The sequence below is a fragment of the Oncorhynchus kisutch genome, unplaced genomic scaffold, assembly GCF_002021735.2.
Source record: "Oncorhynchus kisutch isolate 150728-3 unplaced genomic scaffold, Okis_V2 scaffold1142, whole genome shotgun sequence".
Taxonomy (NCBI): Eukaryota; Metazoa; Chordata; class Actinopteri; order Salmoniformes; family Salmonidae; genus Oncorhynchus; species Oncorhynchus kisutch.
Window position 1 is genome coordinate 17,501 of NW_022263087.1, and position 17,500 is coordinate 35,000.

The following is a 17,500-nucleotide window of genomic DNA, read 5'->3' on the forward strand; positions in this document are numbered from 1 at the left end:
AGATGGAGATGAAGGCCTTGTTTCTATTGGACCAGACGGTCACATGGAGATGAAGGCCTTGTTTCTATTGGACCAGACGGTCACATGGAGATGAAGGCCTTGTTTCTATTGGACCAGACCTTGTTTCTCATAATAACTGGAAGGAAGGATGGTGAAGGTGTTTGAACAGGGAAGGATGGAAGGAAGGAAGGATGGATGGTGAAGGTGTTTGAATAGTGAAGGAAGGAAGGATGGATGGTGAAGGTGTTTGAACAGGGAAGGAAGGAAGGATGGTAAAGGTGTTTGAATAGTGAAGGAAGGATGGTGAAGGTGTTTGAATAGTGAAGGAAGGAAGGATGGATGGTGAAGGTGTTTGAACAGGGAAGGAAGGAAGGATGGTAAAGGTGTTTGAATAGTGAAGGAAGGATGGTGAAGGTGTTTGAATAGTGAAGGAGGATGGTGAAGGTGTTTGAATAGTGAAGGAGGATGGTGAAGGTGTTTGAATAGTGAAGGAGGATGGTGAAGGTGTTTGAATAGTGAAGGAGGGAAGGAAGGATGGTGAAGGTGTTTGAATAGTGAAGGAGGATGGTGAAGGTGTTTGAATAGTGAAGGAGGGAAGGAAGGATGGTGAAGGTGTTTGAATAGTGAAGGAAGGATGGTGAAGGTGTTTGAATAGTGAAGGAGGATGGTGAAGGTGTTTGAATAGTGAAGGAGGATGGTGAAGGTGTTTGAATAGTGAAGGAGGGAAGGAAGGATGGTGAAGGTGTTTGAATAGTGAAGGAGGATGGTAAAGGTGTTTGAATAGTGAAGGAGGGAAGGAAGGATGGTGAAGGTGTTTGAATAGTGAAGGAGGATGGTAAAGGTGTTTGAATAGTGAAGGAGGGAAGGAAGGATGGTGAAGGTGTTTGAATAGTGAAGGAGGATGGTGAAGGTGTTTGAATAGTGAAGGAGGGAAGGAAGGATGGTAAAGGTGTTTGAATAGTGAAGGAAGGATGGTGAAGGTGTTTGAATAGTGAAGGAAGGATGGTGAAGGTGTTTGAACAGGGAAGGAAGGATGGTGAAAGTGTTTGAATAGTGAAGGAGGGAAGGATGGTAAAGGTGTTTGAACAGGGAAGGATGGAAGGTAGCTGTGTTGAGCAGGGCCCTAACCTGAGAATGCTGCTTTTGGATCAGATCATCAGAGTGTGTAGTGTGTCTCCATCTAGTGGTGGAAATAGAACACTGCAGGTCAGACTAAGATGTTATTGGTCACATGGTTAGCAGATGTTAATGTGAGTGTAGCGAAATGCTTGTGTTTCTAACTCCGACAGTGCAGTAATATCTAACAATTTCACAACAATAACCACAAATCTAAGTAAAGGAATGGAATTTAGAATATATAAATAGATGGAATAGTAATGAGATGAGTAATACATAGACTAAGATACAGTAGAATAGAATACAGTATATACATATGAGATGAGTAATGCATAGACTAAGATACAGTAGAATAGAATACAGTATATACATATGAGATGAGTAATGCATAGACTAAGATACAGTAGAATAGTATAGAATACAGTATATACATATGAGATGAGTAATACATAGACTAAGATACAGTAGAATAGTATAGAATACAGTATATACATATGAGATGAGTAATGCATAGACTAAGGTACAGTAGAATAGTATAGAATACAGTATCTACATATGAGATGAGTAATGCATAGACTAAGATACAGTAGAATAGAATACAGTATGTACATATGAGATGAGTAATGCATAGACTAAGATACAGTAGAATAGTATAGAATACAGTATCTACATATGAGATGAGTAATGCATAGACTAAGATACAGTAGAATAGAATACAGTATATACATATGAGATGAGTAATGCATAGACTAAGATACAGTAGAATAGTACAGAATACAGTATCTACATATGAGATGAGTAATGCATAGACTAAGATAGAGTAGAATAGTATAGAATACAGTATCTACATATGAGATGAGTAATACATAGACTAAGATACAGTAGAATAGTATAGAATACAGTATATACATATGAGATGAGTAATGCATAGACTAAGGTACAGTAGAATAGTATAGAATACAGTATCTACATATGAGATGAGTAATGCATAGACTAAGATACAGTAGAATAGAATACAGTATGTACATATGAGATGAGTAATGCATAGACTAAGATACAGTAGAATAGTATAGAATACAGTATCTACATATGAGATGAGTAATGCATAGTCTAAGGTACAGTAGAATAGTATAGAATACAGTATCTACATATGAGATGAGTAATGCATAGACTAAGATACAGTAGAATAGTATAGAATACAGTATATACATATGAGATGAGTAATACATAGACTAAGATACAGTAGAATAGTATAGAATACAGTATCTACATATGAGATGAGTAATACATAGACTAAGATACAGTAGAATAGAATACAGTATATACATATGAGATGAGTAATGTATAGACTAAGATACAGTAGAATAGAATACAGTATATAGATATGAGATGAGTAATGCATAGACTAAGATACAGTAGAATAGTATAGAATACAGTATATACATATGAGATGAGTAATACATAGACTAAGATACAGTAGAATAGAATACAGTATATACATATGAGATGAGTAATGCATAGACTAAGATACAGTAGAATAGTATAGAATACAGTATCTACATATGAGATGAGTAATGCATAGACTAAGGTACAGTAGAATAGTATAGAATACAGTATCTACATATGAGATGAGTAATGCATAGACTAAGGTACAGTAGAATAGTACAGAATACAGTATATACATATGAGATGAGTAATGCATAGACTAAGATACAGTAGAATAGTACAGAATACAGTATCTACATATGAGATGAGTAATGCATAGACTAAGATAGAGTAGAATAGTATAGAATACAGTATCTACATATGAGATGAGTAATACATAGACTAAGATACAGTAGAATAGTATAGAATACAGTATATACATATGAGATGAGTAATGCATAGACTAAGATACAGTAGAATAGTATAGAATACAGTATATACATATGAGATGAGTAATGCATAGACTAAGATACAGTAGAATAGTATAGAATACAGTATATACATATGAGATGAGTAATGCATAGACTAAGATACAGTAGAATAGTATAGAATACAGTATGTACATATGAGATGAGTAATGCATAGACTAAGATACAGTAGAATAGTGTAGAATACAGTATATACATATGAGATGAGTAATGTAGGGTATGTAAACATTATCTTATTACATTATTAAAGTGGCCAGTGAATTCAAGTCTGTGTATATAGGCAGCAACCTCTATGTGCTAGTGATCAAATCAAATGTTATTTGTCACATACACATAGTTAGCAGATGTTAAGACGAGTGTAGCGAAATGCTTGTGCTTCTAGTTCCGACAATGCAGTAATAACCAACAAGTAATCTAACTAACAATACCAAAACTACTACCTTATAGACACAAGTGTAAGGGGATAAAGAATATGTACATAAAGATATATGAATGAGTGATGGTACAGAGCGGCATAGGCAAGATGCAGTAGATGGTATAGAGGACAGTATATACATATGAGATGAGTAATGTAGGGTATGTGCACATTCAACAGTCTGATGGCCTTGAGATAGAAGCTGTTTTTCAGTCTCTCGGTCCCAGCTTTGATGCACCTGTACTGACCTCGCCTTCTGGATGATGAACAGGCAGTGGCTCGGGTGATTGTTGTCCTTGATGATCTTTCTGGCCTTCCTGTGACATCGGGTGGTGTAGGGGTCCTGGAAGGCAGGTAGTTTTCCCCCGATGATGCGTTGTGCAGACCTCACTACCCTCCGGAGAGCCTTGTGGTTGAGGGCGGTGCAGTTGCCATACCAGGCTGTGGTACAGCCCGACAGGATGCTCTCAATTGTGCATCTGTAAAAGTTTGTGAGGGTTTTAGGTGCCAAGCCCAATTTCTTCAGTCTCCTGAGGTTGAAGAGGCTCTGTTGCGCCTTCTTCACCACACTGTCTGTGTGGGTGAACCATTCCAGCTTGTCAGTGATGTGTACGCCGAGGAACTTGAAGCTTTCCACCTTCTCCACTGCTGTCCCGTCGATGTGGGGAGTGCTCCCTCTGCTGTCCCGTCGATGTGGGGAGTGCTCCCTCTGCTGTCCCGTCGATGTGGGGAGTGCTCCCTCTGCTGTCCCGTCGATGTGGGGAGTGCTCCCTCTGCTGTCCCGTCGATGTGGGGAGTGCTCCCTCTGCTGTCCCGTCGATGTGGGGAGTGCTCCCTCTGCTGTCCCGTCGATGTGGGGAGTGCTCCCTCTGCTGTCCCGTCGATGTGGGGAGTGCTCCCTCTGCTGTTCCGTCGATGTGGGGAGTGCTCCCTCTGCTGTCCCGGCGATGTGGGGAGTGCTCCCTCTGCTGTCCCGTCGATGTGGGGAGTGCTCCCTCTGCTGTCCCGTCGATGTGGGGAGTGCTCCCTCTGCTGTCCCGTCGATGTGGGGAGTGCTCCCTCTGCTGTTCCGTCGATGTGGGGAGTGCTCCCTCTGCTGTTCCGTCGATGTGGGGAGTGCTTCCTCTGCTGTTCCGTCGATGTGGGGAGTGCTCCCTCTGCTGTTCCGTCGATGTGGGGAGTGCTCCCTCTGCTGTTCCGTCGATGTGGGGAGTGCTCCCACTGCTGTTTTCTGAAGTCCAAAATCATCTCCTTTCATCTCCAGTATCTCAATACTTGCTAGTTGTCTTGGATACAATGACAAGTCCTGGAGTCTGTTCTGCACTGACAACCGTTACATTGCCTGTCACAATAATAATCCCACTACCATAGACGTCCCCTCCTCCAGCTCCCACAGAGTAGGAGTGTATCTGGACTGGCCAGCCGGCACTCTGTCCTTCTATAGAGCCTCCTCTGACACACTGACCCACCTGACCACATTCACCTCCACATTCACTGAGCCCCTCTATCCAGGGTTTAGGGTTTGGGATGATGGTGAATCAGTGTTCCTCTGTCAGTGACACACTGACCCACCTGATCACATTCACCTCCACATTCACTGAGCCCCTCTATCCAGGGTTTAGGGTTTGGGATGATGGTGAATCAGTGTTCCTCTGTCAGTGACACACTGACCCACCTGATCATATTCACCTCCACATTCACTGAGCCCCTCTATCCAGGGTTTAGGGTTTGGGATGATGGTGAATCAGTGTTCCTCTGTCAGTGACACACTGACCCACCTGATCACATTCACCTCCACATTCACTGAGCCCCTCTATCCAGGGTTTTGGGTTTATGATGTTGACTCTTCAGTGTCCCTGTAAATAATAATAATCAATAATAACACTCATTCATCTCCAGTATCTCAATGCTTGCTAGTATCGTGGCAAGGAAACAAAACACAAAGTGGGTGTAACTTCTTCATTAAGGAAAACAGCCCTGATGTTGGAAACAAACATTATTTGTTGAGTTTTGAGATTGAAAGAAAAGCGTTTCACTGTACTTGTGCATTTGACATTAAAACTTGAATGTAGAAATGACTGTTCTGTCCACATGGGGGCAGTGTTGTACCATCATCAGCTTGTTTTAACACAGTAGAACAAGTACAGATGCAGGAGCTTAATTTGAGCCAGTTTGCTACAGCAAGGAAAATAATCCTGCAGCAAAAAGAAAAGGGAATTATTATGTGGATTGAATATAATTTAAAACATTTTTGTAGGTGGTTGATACAGGGGGAAACTCAAGTGTGAAATTCCACACTTCAGACGCCTTTTTAATATTCCACACAACTACATGTTTAAAATGTCCTCCGGATCTCCTGCAAACAGGGCGATCAAATGAAGATCTGACACCTGTAGTAACGCTGCCTGTTAGAATGTCCGCTAGGATACATCTCTTTCTGTTGGATAAAGAACCGCGGTCATATTCATTTGACACCTATAACTGACAAAAAACACTGGACCCAAACTGGGATGGATTACCTGCACTTTTAACAATCGATTGTTTATGTTGCAAAAACATTTAGCTACGGTGTGCACTAATGAATACATCCCCAGTTGCCTTATGTAGGGAAAAGGGTGCCGTCTGGGACTCATTTTGATGTGGATGTCGATTGGTAACATCTAGACCCATAATGCAGTGTGGTGATGTAGATGGTCAGTTGTAGGTAACACAGTAACATCTAGACCCATAATGCAGTGTGGTGATGTAGATGGTCAGTTGTAGTTAACATCTAGACACATAATGCAGTGTGGTGATGTAGATGGTCAGTTGTAGTTAACATCTAGACCCATAATGCAGTGTGGTGATGTAGATGGTCAGTTGTAGGTAACATCTAGACCCATAATGCAGTGTGGTGATATAGATGGTCAGTTGTAGGTAACATCTAGACCCATAATGCAGTGTGGTGATGTAGATGGTCAGTTGTAGGTAACACAGTAACATCTAGACCCATAATGCAGTGTGGTGATGTAGATGGTCAGTTGTAGTTAACATCTAGACCCATAATGCAGTGTGGTGATGTAGATGGTCAGTTGTAGTTAACATCTAGACCCATAATGCAGTTTGGTGATGTAGATGGTCAGTTGTAGGTAACATCTAGACCCATAATGCAGTGTGGTGATGTAGATGGTCAGTTGTAGGTAACACAGTAACATCTAGACCCATAATGCAGTGTGGTGATGTAGATGGTCAGTTGTAGGTAACATCTAGACCCATAATGCAGTGTGGTGATGTAGATGGTCAGTTGTAGGTAACACAGTAACATCTAGACCCATAATGCAGTGTGGTGATGTAGATGGTCAGTTGTAGTTAACATCTAGACCCATAATGCAGTGTGGTGATGTAGATGGTCAGTTGTAGTTAACATCTAGACCCATAATGCAGTTTGGTGATGTAGATGGTCAGTTGTAGGTAACATCTAGACCCATAATGCAGTGTGGTGATGTAGATGGTCAGTTGTAGGTAACACAGTAACATCTAGACCCATAATGCAGTGTGGTGATGTAGATGGTCAGTTGTAGGTAACATCTAGACCCATAATGCAGTGTGGTGATGTAGATGGTCAGTTGTAGGTAACATCTAGACCCATAATGCAGTGTGGTGATGTAGATGGTCAGTTGTAGGTAACATCTAGACCCATAATGCAGTGTGGTGATGTAGATGGTCAGTTGTAGTTAACATCTAGACCCATAATGCAGTGTGGTGATGTAGATGGTCAGTTGTAGTTAACATCTAGACCCATAATGCAGTGTGGTGATGTAGATGGTCAGTTGTAGGTAACATCTAGACCCATAATGCAGTGTGGTGATGTAGATGGTCAGTTGTAGGTAACACAGTAACATCTAGACCCATAATGCAGTGTGGTGATGTAGATGGTCAGTTGTAGGTAACATCTAGACCCATAATGCAGTGTGGTGATGTAGATGGTCAGTTGTAGGTAACATCTAGACCCATAATGCAGTGTGGTGATGTAGATGGTCAGTTGTAGGTAACATCTAGACCCATAATGCAGTGTGGTGATGTAGATGGTCAGTTGTAGTTAACATCTAGACCCATAATGCAGTGTGGTGATGTAGATGGTCAGTTGTAGTTAACATCTAGACCCATAATGCAGTGTGGTGATGTAGATGGTCAGTTGTAGGTAACATCTAGACCCATAATGCAGTGTGGTGATGTAGATGGTCAGTTGTAGTTAACATCTAGACCCATAATGCAGTGTGGTGATGTAGATGGTCAGTTGTAGGTAACACAGTAACATCTAGACCCATAATGCAGTGTGGTGATGTAGATGGTCAGTTGTAGGTAACATCTAGACCCATAATGCAGTGTGGTGATGTAGATGGTCAGTTGTAGGTAACATCTATACCCATAATGCAGTGTGGTGATGTAGATGGTCAGTTGTAGGTAACATCTATACCCATAATGCAGTGTGGTGATGTAGATGGTCAGTTGTAGGTAACTCAGACATATCTAGTCCCATAATGCATCTGGTGGTGCAAGGCATCTTCATGATTTTGGTCCAATTTAGCTGTGGTTTTGTGTGTGTTTGTGTGTGTGTGTGATGGTGGTCCATTTAGTGTTGAGTCTGTGGTACACGTTAGAAACACACTGACACACACACACACACACACACAGACACACACACACACACACACACACACACACACACACACACACACACTGACACACACACACACACACACACACACACTGACACACACACACACACACACACACACACTGACACACACACACACACACACACTGACACACACACACACACACACACACACACTGACACACACACTGACACACACACTGACACACACACATACACTGACACACACACACATACACTGACACACACACTGACACACACACACACACACACTGACACACACACACACACACTGACATACACACACACACACACACACACTGACATACACACACACACACACACTGACACACACACTGACACACACACTGACACACACACTGACACACACACACACACTGACACACACACACACACTGACATACACACACACACACACACACACTGACATACACACACACACACACACTGACACACACACACACACACACACACACACTGACACACACACTGACACACACACACACACACTGACATACACACACACACACATACACACACACACACACACACTGACACACACACACACACACACACTGACATACACACACACACACACACACTGACACAGACACACACACACACACACACACACTGACACACACACACACACTGACACACACACACTGACATACACACGTACACACACACACACACACACACACACACACTGACACATGATCAACATTCACTATTCACAAATAGCTGCTAATGCTAACATAAGTGCTTTCTCCTCCTCTGTGTGTGTGTCTCTGTGTCTGTCTGTCTGTCTGTCTGTCTGTCTGTCTGTCTGTCTGTCTGTCTGTCTGTCTGTCTGTCTGTCTGTCTGTCTGTCTGTCTCTGTCTGTCTGCCTGTCTATCTGCCTGTCTGTCTGTCTGTCTGTCTGTCTGTCTGTCTGTCTGTCTGTCTGTCTGTCTGTCTGTCTGTCTGACAAGTGTCTTCACAGACAGTCTGTTCCCTGTCTCCGTCTGTCATCCCAACATGTGTCAAGCTGACCACCATTGTCACCCTGTACCCAAGAGCTCCAAGGTAACCCGTCTAAATGTCTATAGCCCCGTGTGTCTACCGTCCCGCAGCACCTCACACCTGTCACCCTGTACCCAAGAACTCCAAGGTAACCCGTCTAAATGTCTACAGCCCCGTGTGTCTACCGTCCCGCAGCACCTCACACCTGTCACCCTGTACCCAAGAGCTCCAAGGTAACCCGTCTAAATGTCTACAGCCCCGTGTGTCTACCGTCCCGCAGCACCTCACACCTGTCACCCTGTACCCAAGAACTCCAAGGAAACCCGTCTAAATGTCTACAGCCCCGTGTGTCTACCGTCCCGCAGCACCTCACACCTGTCACCTGTCAAGGCTAGTTTTGACATCACCTCCAAAATCATCCCAGAAATCCTAGATCCAATTTGCATACAGATTCACAGATGATGCAATCTGTTACATCATTATCCCAGAAACCCTAGACCCACTCCAATTTGCATACCGCGCCCTAACAGATCCACAGAATATGCAATCTCTATTGCACTCCACACTGCCCTTTCCCACCTGGACAAAAGGAAGCCCTATGTGAGAATGCTGTACATTGACTACAGCTCAGCGTTCAACACCATAGTGCCCTCAAAGCTCATCACTAAGCTAAAGACCCTGGGACGAAAAACCTCCCTCTGCAACTGGAACCTGGACTTCCTGACGGGCCGCCCCCAGGTGGTGAGTGTAGGCAACAACACATCTGCCATGCTTATCCTAAACCTGGGGGCCCCTCAGGGGTGCGTGCTCAGTCCCCATGGCCAGACACTAGGTCAGATAAGAACAAATTCTTATTTACAATGACGGACTACTAAAGAGGCCTAGTTAAATAAGGTCCACACAAACCCAGACAGTCGTGAAGAGGGAACGGCAGCGCCTCTTCCACCTCAGGAGGCTGAACGAATTTGGCACCGGGCCCTGAAATCCTCAAAACATTGCACCACTGAGCTCTCAGACCAACAGCTTCTACCATAAATAATCAATTAATGGTCAAATTAAATCAAACTAATTATATCTGTCACATGCTGGTCTGGTGAACCCTGACCTCCTTACATCAGGTCTGGTGAACCCTGACCTCCTTACATCAGATCTGGTGAACCCTGACCTCCTTAATCAGGTCTGGTGAACCCTGACCTCCTTACATCAGGTCTGGTGAACCCTGACCTCCTTACATCAGGTCTGGTGAACCCTGACCTCCTTACATCAGGTCTGGTGAACCCTGACCTCTTTACATCAGGTCTGGTGAACCCTGAGCTCCTCACATCAGGTCTGGTGAACCCTGACCTCGTTACATCAGGTCTGGGGAACGCTGACCTCCTTACATCAGGTCTGGTCAACCCTCCTGGCTGTGCAGGGTTTTTGCTCCTAATACACCTGATTAAGCTAATCTCTCTAGTCCAGGAGGCTCCTAACCTATTGTCTCTCTCCCTCCTTCTTTCCTCTCTCTTCCCCTCTCCTCTCCTCTCCTCTCCTCTCCTCTCCTCTCCTCTCCTCTCCTCTCCTCTCCTCTCCTCTCCTCTCCTCTCCTCTCCTCTCCTCTCCTCTCCTCTCCTCTCCTCTCCTCTCCTCTCCTCTCCTCTCCTCTCCTCTCCTCTCCTCTCCAGTCCATGAAGCCTGTAACCTGGTGCCCATGGATCCAAACGGTCTGTCTGACCCCTACGTGAAGCTCAAACTCATCCCCGACCCCAAGAGTGACACCAAGCAGAAGACCAAGACCATCAAGGGAAACCTCAACCCTACCTGGAACGAAACTTTCAAATTGTATGTTCAGTTGACACTACGTTTTACACTATCTTTGTTAAAGAGGCTTCTGAACTTTACACTATCTTTGTTAAAGGGGCTTCTGAACTTTACACTATCTTTGTTGAAGAGGCTTCTGAATGTTACACTATCTTTGTTAAAGGGGCATCTGAATGTTACACTATCTTTGTTAAAGAGGCTTCTGAACTGTACACTATCTTTGTTAAAGAGGAATGAAACCTTCACATTGAGGATATCTTTTACAACACAAGATCTTCCACTTCCGAGAGACAGTTCTAAACTAAAAGACTGGAAGATGACTTAATGAGTGTTCTCTACTCCCTCCCTCCCTCCCTCCCCTTCTCCTTTTTCCTCCTCTTCTCCTTCTCCTTCTCCCTCCCTCCCCTTCTCCTCACTACCCTTATCCTCCCTCCCTCACCACTCTCTCTCTCCTCTCTCTACTTCCTCCCTCCACTTCTCCTCACTACCCTTATCCTCCCTCACCACTCTCTCTCTCCTCTCTCTACTTCCTCCCTCCCCTTCTCCTCACTACCCTTCTCCTCCCTCTCCTCCCTCCCTCTCCTTCTCTCCCCTCCCTCCCTCCCCCTTTCCTTCTCCCTCCCCTCCCTCCCTCCCTCCCTCCCTCCCCTCCCTCCCTCCCTCCCTCCCTCCCTCCCTCCCTCCCTCCCTCCCTCCCTCCCTCCCTCCCTCCTCCCTTCCCTTCCTCTTCCCCTCCCTCCTCCCTCCCCCTCTCCTCCCTTCCCCCTCTCCCTCCCTCCCCCTCTCCTCCCTTCCCCTCCCCACCTCCCTCCCCCTCCCCTCCCCCCCCCTTCCCCACCTCCCTCCCTCCCCCTCCCCACCTCCCTCCCTCCCCCTCTCCTCCCTCTCCTCTCCTCCCTTCCCATCCCCCTCTCCCTCTCTCCCCCCTCTCCTCCCTGGTCTATAGTCCCCTGAAAGATTCTGATAGGACCGTCGTCTGTCGGTGGAGATCTGGGACTGGGATATGACCAGCAGGAACGACTTCATGGGAGCGCTGTCCTTCGGCATCTCAGAACTCCAGAAACAAGGAGTGGACGGATGGTGAGATGGAGAGGAGAGGTAGGTGGAGGGGTAGAAGGAGGGAGGGGAGAGGGGTAGAGGGAGGGAGGGTAGAAGGAGGGAGGGTAGAGGGAGGAGGGAAGGAAAGGTGGAAGGAGGGGAGGGGTAGAGGGAGGGAGGGGTGTGGGAGGGAGGGAGGGGGGAGGGTAGAGGGAGGAGGGAGGGGGTAGAGGGGGGTAGACAGAGGGAAAGGTGGAGGGAGGGAGGGGGAAGGGGTAGAGGGAGGGGTAGTGGGAGGGAGGGGAGGGGTAGAAGGAGGAGGGGTAGAGGGAGGAGGGAAGGAAGGTGGAAGGAGGGAGAGGGGGAGGGGTAGAGGGAGGGAGGGGTAGTGGGAGGGGAGGGAGGGGTAGAAGGAGGGAGGGGTAGAGGGAGGAGGGAAGGAAAGGTGAAGGAGGGAAGAGGGGGAGGGGTAGAGGGAGGGGAGGGGTAGTGGGAGGGGAGGGAGGGGTAGAAGGAGGGAGGGGGGAGGGGTAGAGGAGGAGGGAAGGAAAGGTGGAGGGAGGGAGGGAAGAGAGGGAGGGGTAGAGGGAGGGAGGGGTAGACAGAGGGAAAGGTGGAGGGAGGGAGGGAGGGAGGGAGTGGAGGAGGAAGAGAGGAGAGAGGTAAGGATGTAGGGAGGAGGAGGGGAGAGGTAAGGATGTAGGGACGAGGAGGAGGAAGAGAGGAGAGAGGTAAGGATGTAGGGAGGAGGAGGGGAGAGGTAAGGATGTAGGGACGAGGAGGAGGAAGAGAGGAGAGAGGTAGAATGTAGGGAGTAGGAGGAGGAGGAGGAGAAGGAGGAAGGTCCTATCTTTCATTGTCTCTCTCTCTCTCTCTCTGTCTGTCTCTGTCTCTCACACTCTCTCACTCTCTATTTTTGCTGACACAACCATGTGGAGAGTTTTTAATGAGATGCCAGCGTTTGAGGTGGAGCAGGAGAAAATGCCATTAAATATCAGATTGTGTATGTTTCCTACTCCCATCTGTGCTGCGGTACAAAGCCTCTGCCTTCTGCAGTGGGAAGACTCACCAGGACACAACCAACACAAACCACAAGAGAGAGACAACAAGTAATAACAGGAAGAGGAGGAAATAATGAGTAATGATAGGAAGATGGTCTCTGCATCAGTATGGTGTAGTGTTAGCTCTGCTGTTACCTGTTCAACCCTGTAGTCGAGTTAGTCTAGTACTGTAGTCTCGTACTGTAGTCTAGTACTGTAGTCTAGTACTGTAGTCTACGTTACTGGTAGTCTGGTACTGTAGTCTGGTACTGTAGTCTAGTACTGTAGTCTAGTACTGTAGTCTAGTTAGTCTGGTACTGTAGTCTAGTACTGTAGTCTAGTACTGTAGTCTAGTTAGTCGGTTACGGTAGTCTAGTCTTAGTCTAGTTAGTCTAGTACTGTAGTCTAGTACTGTAGTCTAGTTAGTCTGGTACTGTAGTCTAGTACTGTAGTCTAGTACTGTAGTCTGGTACTGTAGTCTAGTACTATAGTCTAGTACTGTAGTCTAGTACTGTAGTCTAGTTAGTCTGGTACTGTAGTCTAAGTACTGTAGTCTAGTACTGTAGTCTAGTACTGTAGTCTGGTACTGTAGTCTAGTACTGTAGTCCTAGTACTGTAGTCTAGTACTGTAGTCTAGTACTGTAATATGGTACTGTAGTCTAGTACTGTAGTCTGGTACTGTAGTCTAGTACTGTAGTCTAGTACTGGTAGTCTAGTACTGTAGTATGGTACTGTAGTCTGGTACTGTAGTCTAGTACTGTAGTCTGGTACTGTAGTCTAGTACTATAGTCTAGTACTGTAGTCTAGTACTGTAGTCTAGTTAGTCTGGTACTGTAGTCTAGTACTGTAGTCTAGTACTGTAGTCTAGTAATGTAGTCTAGTACTGTAGTCTAGTTAGTCTAGTACTGTAGTCTAGTACTGTAGTCTAAGTTAGTCTAGTACTGTAGTCTAGTTAGTCTGGTACTGTAGTCTAGTTAGTCCTAGTACTGTAGTCTAGTTAGTCTAGTACTGTAGTGTAGTTAGTCTAGTGAGCTAGTTAGTCTAGTACTGTAGTCTAGTGAGTCTAGTTAGTCTAGTACTGTAGTCTAATTAGTCTAGTACTGTAAGTCTAGTTAGTCTGGGACTGTAGTCTAGTACTGTAGTCTAGTACTGTAGTCTGGTACTGTATCTAATGTAGTCTAGTACTGTAGTCTAGTTAGTCTAGTACTGTAGTCTAGTACTGTAGTCTAGTTAGTCTAGTACTGTAGTCTAGTTTAGATTTGTAGCTGTAGTCTAGTTAGTCTAGTACTGTAGTCTAGTTAGTCTAGTACTGTAGTCTAGTTTAGTCTAGTACTGTATCCTAGTTAGTCTAGTTAGTCTAGTACTCTAGTCTAGTTAGTCCTAGTACTGTAGTCTAGTTAGTCTAGTACTGTATTCTAGTTAGTCTAGTACTGTAGTCTAGTACTGTAGTCTAGTTAGTCTAGTACTGTAGTCTAGTTAGTCTAGTACTGTAGTCTAGTACTGTAGTCTGTACTGTAGTCTAGTTACTGTAGTCTAGTTAGTCTAGTACTGTAGTCTAGTTAGTCTAGTTAGTCTAGTTACTGTAGTCTAGTTAGTCTAGTACTGTAGTCTAGTACTGTAGTCTAGTTAGTCTAGTACTGTAGTCTAGTTAGTCTAAGTACTGTAGTCTAGTACTGTAGTCTAGTTAGTCTAGTACTGTAGTCTAGTTAGTCTAGTAGCTGTAGTCTAGTTAGTCTAGTACTGTAGTCCTAGTGAGTCTAGTTAGTCTAGTACTGTAGTCTAGTTAGTCTAGTACTGTAGTCTAGTTAGTCTAGACTGTAGTCTAGTGAGTCTAGTTAGTCTAGTACTGTAGTCTAGTTAGTCTAGTACTGTAGTCTAGTTAGTCTAGTACTGTAGTCTAGTTAGTCTAGTACTGTAGTCTAGTGAGTCTAGTTAGTCTAGTACTGTAGTCTAGTTAGTCTAGTACTGTAGTCTAGTTAGTCTAGTACTGTAGTCTAGTTAGTCTGATTTGATGTTACTGTAGTCTAGTTAGTCTGATGTTGATGTTACTGTAGTCTAGTACTGTAGTCTAGTACTGTAGTCTAGTTAGTCTAGTACTGTAGTCTAGTACTGTAGTCTAGTACTGTAGTCTAGTTAGTCTAGTACTGTAGTCTAGTACTGTAGTCTAGTACTGTAGTCTAGTACTGTAGTCTAGTGAGTCTAGTTAGTCTAGTACTGTAGTCTAGTTAGTCTAGTACTGTAGTCTAGTTAGTCTTGTACGGTAGTCTAGTTAGTCTGATGTTGATGTTACTGTAGTCTAGTTAGTCTAGTACTGTAGTCTAGTTAGTCTAGTTAGTCTAGTACTGTAGTCTAGTTAGTCTAGTACTGTAGTCTAGTAGTCTAGTACTGTAGTCTAGTGAGTCTAGTTAGTCTAGTTAGTCTAGTACTGTAGTCTAGTGAGTCTAGTTAGTCTAGTTAGTCTAGTACTGTAGTCTGAGTCTAGTTAGTCTAGTACTGTAGTCTAGTGAGTCTAGTTAGTCTAGTACTGTAGTCTAGTTAGTCTAGTTAGTCTAGTACTGTAGTCTAGTGAGTCTGCTGTTGATGTTACTGTGACATCTGTTTCTAACCGTACTGTAGTCTAGTTAGTCTAGTTAGTCTAGTACTGTAGTCTAGTTAGTCTAGTTAGTCTAGTACTGTAGTCTAGTACTGTAGTCTAGTTAGTCTGCTGTTGATGTTACTGTGACATCTGTTTCTAACCGTACTGTAGTCTAGTTAGTCTAGTTAGTCTAGTACTGTAGTCTAGTTAGTCTAGTTAGTCTAGTACTGTAGTCTAGTGAGTCTGCTGTTGATGTTACTGTGACATCTGTTTCTAACCGTACTGTAGTCTAGTTAGTCTAGTACTGTAGTCTAGTACTGTAGTCTAGTACTGTAGTCTAGTTAGTCTAGTACTGTAGTCTAGTTAGTCCTGTACTGTTCATATTTCTCCTCTCTCTAATTTCAAATCAAATCAAATCAAATTTATTTATATAGCCCTTCGTACATCAGCTGATATCTCAAAGTGCTGTACAGAAACCCAGCCTAAAACCCCAAACAGCAAGCAATGCAGGTGTAGAAGCACTCTCTCTCTCTCTCTAATTTGAATCTCTCCCTCTCCCTCTCCTCACCCTCTCCCTCTCCTCACCCTCTCCTCTCCTCCCTCTCCTCACCCTCTCCCTCTCCTCTCTCTCCTCTCCTCACCCTCTCCCCCTCCTCTCTCCTCACCCTCTCCCTCTCCTCTCTCTCCTCTCCTCACCCTCTCCCTCTCCTCTCCTCTCCTCACCCTCTCCCTCTCCCTCTCCCTCTCCCTCTCCCTCTCCCTCTCCTCTCCTCACCCTCTCCCTCTCCTCTCCTCACCCTCTCCTATCCTCCTCTCCCCTCCCCTCACCCTCTCCTCTCCTCTCCTCTCCTCTCCTCTCCTCTCCTCTCCTCACCCTCCCTCTCCCTCTCCCTCTCCCTCTCCCTCTCCCTCTCCCTCCCTCTCCCTCTCCCTCCTCTCTCTCCTCTCCAGGTTTAAGTTGTTATCTCAGGAGGAAGGAGAGTACTTCAACGTCCCAGTGCCTCCTGAGGGCGAGGAGGGCAACGAGGAGCTACGGCAGAAGTTTGAGGTGTGTGTATGTTTGTGTGTCAGGGTGTGTGTTTGTGTGTGTTTATGTGTCAGGGTGTTTGTGTGTGTTTATGTGTGTCAGAGTGTGTGTTTGTGTGTCAGGGTGTGTGTTTGTGTGTGTTTGTGTGTCAGGGTGTTTGTGTGTGTTTATGTGTGTCAGGGTGTGTGTTTGTGTGTGTTTGTGTGTCAGGGTGTGTGTTTGTGTGTCAGGGTGTGTGTTTGTGTGTGTTTGTGTGTCAGGGTGTTTGTGTGTCAGGGTGTGTGTTTGTTTGTTTATGTGTGTCAGGGTGTGTGTTTGTGTGTCAGGGTGTGTGTTTGTGTGTCAGGGTGTTTGTGTTAGGTTGTGTGTGTGTTTGTGTGTCAGGGTGTTTGTGTGTCAGGGTGTGTGTTTGTGTGTGTTTATGTGTGTCAGGGTGTGTGTTTGTGTGTCAGGGTGTGTGTTTGTGTGTGTTTATGTGTGTCAGGGTGTGTGTTTGTGTGTGTTTATGTGTGTCAGGGTGTGTGTTTGTGTGTGTTTATGTGTGTCAGGGTGTGTGTTTGTGTGTCAGGGTGTGTGTTTGTGTGTCAGGGTGTGTGTTTGTGTGTGTTTATGTGTGTCAGGGTGTGTGTTTGTGTGTCAGGGTGTGTGTTTGTGTGTGTTTATGTGTGTCAGGGTGTGTGTTTGTGTGTCAGGGTGTGTGTTTGTGTGTCAGGGTGTGTGTTTGTGTGTCAGGGTGTTTGTGTTAGGTTGTGTGTGTGTTTGTGTGTCAGGGTGTTTGTGTGTCAGGGTGTGTGTTTGTGTGTGTTTATGTGTGTCAGGGTGTGTGTTTGTGTGTCAGGGTGTGTGTTTGTGTGTCAGGGTGTTTGTGTTAGGTTGTGTGTGTGTTTGTGTG

General features: G+C 45.0%; 1 pseudogene; it reads left to right on the forward strand.

Moving 5' to 3' along the window:
• The window catches only part of LOC116364981 (protein kinase C beta type-like), a 55,738-nt pseudogene that overhangs the window by 3,715 nt on the left and 34,523 nt on the right, over nucleotides 1–17,500 (forward strand).